The 4,464-nt window shown below is 47.8% G+C and overlaps 1 pseudogene; it reads right to left on the bottom strand.

Moving 5' to 3' along the window:
• Positions 1-653: 653 nt before the first annotated feature.
• On the bottom strand, positions 654-2,166 carry LOC103648551 (protein DENND6B-like; annotated as a pseudogene).
• Between the last annotated feature and the right edge of the window lie 2,298 nt (positions 2,167-4,464).

Here is a 4,464-nt window from a genome sequence, read left to right as displayed (position 1 = left end):
AAAATCCAAGATGGTAAATGGCTAAAAGCTAAGCTATAAACCATCAATGTGAACCTGTGAAGTCAGAAAATTAACAAACTTTGGATCAGAGAACTGCTAGTGACACTAATCTGCTAGTTATAAGAACTTCACTCATGCTATATATGCAACATGGATAAATGATGTTGGATCTTTTCCTAAAAGAGATCTGACTTTCTAGAACATTTGATCTCTAAGCCAGATATTCTCAATTAATTACTGGTACATATTACTTCAATTGTTTTAATTCCTAGAGTCCACAGATAATGTCAGAATGCCCCTTATCTGACCTCTTAGTACTTGAGTCTAACTCCAACTTAAGCAGTCTCAACAAAAGAAAGTCTAGAATCATACAGTTAAGTCTTATTTATGTTTCATGTTAGGAAAAGTTTGCAGTCTTCGATGACAAGTTCATCAACAAAAACATATGCAATTTTTTTCTACGTTATTTGATATATGTTGCATTCTGAACTATTCTTGACATTATATTTATCAGAACATAGAACTTGTCCGGGTGATCAAACTTAAGGTTGCGCACCTCACTTGCTGAATAAATGCCTTAGTAATGTAATGCTGACATGTTAAAAAATTGCAAAACTTAGTACTCCCTCCGTCCACATGATTTAGTCGTTTTAAGTTTGTCCTAAGTCAAACTATTTTAGCTTTGACCAACAATATATACAAGATTAAATTATTTTGAACTAAAAGAATTACATATTATGGTAGTTCAAGTCATGAAGAATCTAGTAACTTTGCTTTTATGTTGTAAAATCTTATGAAACATCTGATATAACCGGTCAAAGTTGACAATAATCGACTTAGGACAAACCCAAAACGACTAAATCATGTGGACGGAGGGAGTAGGTCAGATTTTTTTAAGGAAACATGTGACTAAGAAAGTTACCTCCATCTCTCTGAGAAGATAACGCTCAACAGCATCAAAAGAATCAATCCTCTCTATTTCGGACATATTTGACATTAGCTTTTCAATGTCAACATTCATGCGAGCCTACCACCATAGCCTCTGTTGTTCTTGCTCCGTAGCAGCACGTCTTTGCCGGAACCAAGGCATAAAATTGGGACCTTCGATAAATCTCCTGTTAAATATGAGGAACACACATCATGCTTCATTATTATGCCAGTAATTCAAAGAAGACACCTAACAAATTTCTTCACAAATAAAAACAATTAGCTTACCTATATAGGTCCAACCAATTGGACCTCATCCTTTTGGACAAAAACTTCCCTGGACCTCTAGCTGCCAAACCATTGATGAACTCATCTGCATGAAACGGCGGTAGCAATGGTGGGTCAACAAAAGGTGAAGTCCCTTCTGATGGTGTTGTAGTTCTCAGATAAGGCCCAAAAGGCGCAAGGAAGTTGGTCGTCAACTCCAAGAAGTGCCGCCGCAATATCTCATTGTTGACTACTGACATGGACTCCTCAATCCTTGGTGACACACCAGCGTTAATGAGCCTATTTAGAACAGAAGTATCAGGCTTTGTGGTTGGCGAATACGTGCTCCATAATGCTTCTTTGTGCTCTGTCATGAGAGAAAGAGGACCTTCTCTTCTCAATTTGATGGAATTCAATAGGCTAGTTGGAGAGAACTTATTGATTGCAAGTTTATCAAGCTTGAGTTTCCGAGGTGTCCCATTCATTCCATTTCCTGGCGATTGGAATAAGCCACGGAAAGCGGCAAACAGATCAGCATCATGGAAGAGTCCATACTCCGTATGGCACCGAGGGGTTGGCGAACAGCAACGCAGGCGGTGGGCCAGGATCGTCAGTCGCAGGCGGGAGGTGCACTCGCAGCGCGACACTGCCAATTGGAAGCTCCATTGGGTGCCCTGGCGTCGGCGTCGGCCACACGGCAACGTGCGACGCCACCATGGCCAGTGCGGAAGGGCCGACGTCAAAGCAGAGCGGGCCGAGGATCTGCAGCAGCAGGCGTAAGAGCGAGGAGTAGGGGGCATGGGAGAGGATGACTACAGACTTCTACTCGCCGCCGCGGGGGAGGCACTCGTCCTGGCGCTGGCGGTTGAAGACGAAGCCGTAGAGGAAGGCGCGACGTGGGGAGGACGGGTCGGGGATGCGGAAGGAGAAGAGCGAGTCGTGGACGGAGGAGCGGTGGCGCGGGAGGTGGTGAGTGTAACGCCCCGAATTTTGCAGTTGAATTTTTTCTTTTCTTTACTCGCCAAAATTCGGGCGTTACCTTTTCTTTTTCTTTTTCCCTTCGCTAAACCTTGACCTTTTCCAAAGTTCTCGCGGGATTCGGTTTGGATTTCCCGTGTAAGAAAAACCCTAAATACTTTATGTTGTTTGATGCACCATGCCGAACCTTGCATTTCTTTTGATTGCTTTGAAAGTGCAAATGCATTCATGTAGAAAGATCGGATTTCGAAAATGAGGAGAAGATCTTTTCTTTCTTTTTTCTCTCTCTTTCTCTCTCCTCTTTTTCTCTCTCTCCCGCGCCGTGGGCCGACCCCGGCCGGCCCAGCCGCCCCTGGCGCCCCCCTTTGGGCTCAATTGGCCCATGCCGCCCCCCCTCCCTTTATTTTTCCCCAAAACCCCCCAATCCCTCTCCCTCTCTCTCATTTTCCCTCTCTCTCCCCTAGCGCCGCCCCTACCCGCCCCTGCCCTAAGCCGCCGCCGCCCCCTGCTCGGCCGCCGCCCCCTGCCGGCCGCCCCTCGCCGTCGCTCCCCAACGCCGGTGAGCCCCCCCCCTCCTCCCTCTCTCCTCCCTCCCCCATCCCCCCCTCCCCTTTCCCCTCGCCGCTCGGCGCCATGGCCGCCGCCATGGCCGGCTCGGCCCGCCCCCCCCAGCCGGCGCGCCCCCTGGCCGCCCGGCCGTCCGCCCGCCCGGCCCCTTGGCCGCCTGGCCGCCCTGGCCGGCGCGCCGCCTGGCCGCGCCCTGGCCGCCCGCCCGGCCGCGCCCCCGCCCCTGCGTGCTCGGCCGCCTGGCCAGCCCGACCCCCCCCCCGCGCGCTCGCCTGGCCGCCGGTTCAACCGGGCGGCTCAGCCGCCCCGGCCGCCTGGCTCGCCGTCCGCGCCCGCGCCCGGTTCAACCGCCCCTAGGGCCGGTTCAACCGCCCCCCCTCTGTTTTTTTTATTTTATTTTTATTTTATTTTATTTACTTTCTGTGATCATAGTTATTTTATTTTAGGTAGGCTAATCATTGTTAATGTTATTGAAATAGGAAGTTTAATTTAAAATTCCGTTACGCTAATTGATTCATGTGATTAACTGTTTATCTCGTTCAATGTTGATCAACTTAAAATGATTAGGTTTCCATTAGTGTATATGTAACAGAATTCTTTTGTTAAGAACCAATTGTAATTGATCGTTAGTGCATAAGATTTAACCCCCTGCGAAACCCTTTCCCCGTTTCTTTCTAACCATAATGAATGCGATATGGAATGTCATACTTGATGCATATTCGCTTTATTTGTTCCCTTGTATGGTGTACTGTTCTTTTGTATTAAATATGTGGATGTATGTATGTTTGCGCTCGCATAGAGAACGATCCGGTCGAAGAGCCCGAGGAATTCGCAGGAGAAGCCCCTGAGCAGCAGTCGGTTGGTGGAGGCAAGTGTCCTTTGACCTATCTCTGTCCTAATCATTCTTTAATTCACCTCCCGCATCACACATTTATACCTAAGGATTGACTAGCTTTTTGTTATCCATGTCCTTGTTTACCTATTTGGGTCGGATTATTACTGCTTAGTTTGATGCTATTGCTCAACTTTAATCAATGAACATGATGTGGTTATCTATGATACGCTGTTTTCCCGTTCTTATTTATGATTATACTTGTGGCATTTAAGGGGACTCGAGCGGTTTCTCGAGTGCCTCTCCGTAAGGACCTGTTCTATGGATGACCGCCCGGGAAAACAGTGCAACCATGAGGGTGGAATGGGGTGCCCTTAGCTGAATAATTAGAGGATCTGGGGTGTAGTTCACTTAGCCGTCGTGCCGTCAATGGGGCTCGGTGTATGCGGCTCGCTCTGCCAAGTTTGGGTTCACCCCTTGGGGAGGAGTGCGGTGCATTTAGGAAACCTAACGAGTGGCTACAGTCCCGGGGAATCTTTGTAAAGGCTTCGTAGTGAATCCCTGGCCATTCACCTCGGGAGTGAATAAGGGTCTTGCAAGCCCGGGCCAGAGAGGGAATCACGGCTTGTGGGTAAAGTGCACAACCTCTGCAGAGTGTTATGAAACTGATATATCAGCCGTGCTCGCGGTTATGAGCGGCCAAGGGAGCTCCAGAGATTAGTGATACTTGATCAGAGATACTTTGGTACAGGTGACAATGAGATTGATGGTTCTGATTACGATTATGGTATTGGTAAGTGGTATTCTTTCCGTTTGGAAAGGATACATTGGGCTAATAACTTGGGTTAATGTTAAAACCTGGCTTTCTACTGGTAAGTAATAACCTGACCAAC

Source organism: Zea mays, chromosome 2 (assembly GCF_902167145.1).
Source record: "Zea mays cultivar B73 chromosome 2, Zm-B73-REFERENCE-NAM-5.0, whole genome shotgun sequence".
Classification (NCBI taxonomy): Eukaryota; Viridiplantae; Streptophyta; class Magnoliopsida; order Poales; family Poaceae; genus Zea; species Zea mays.
This window is presented reverse-complemented; position numbering and strand designations above follow the sequence as displayed.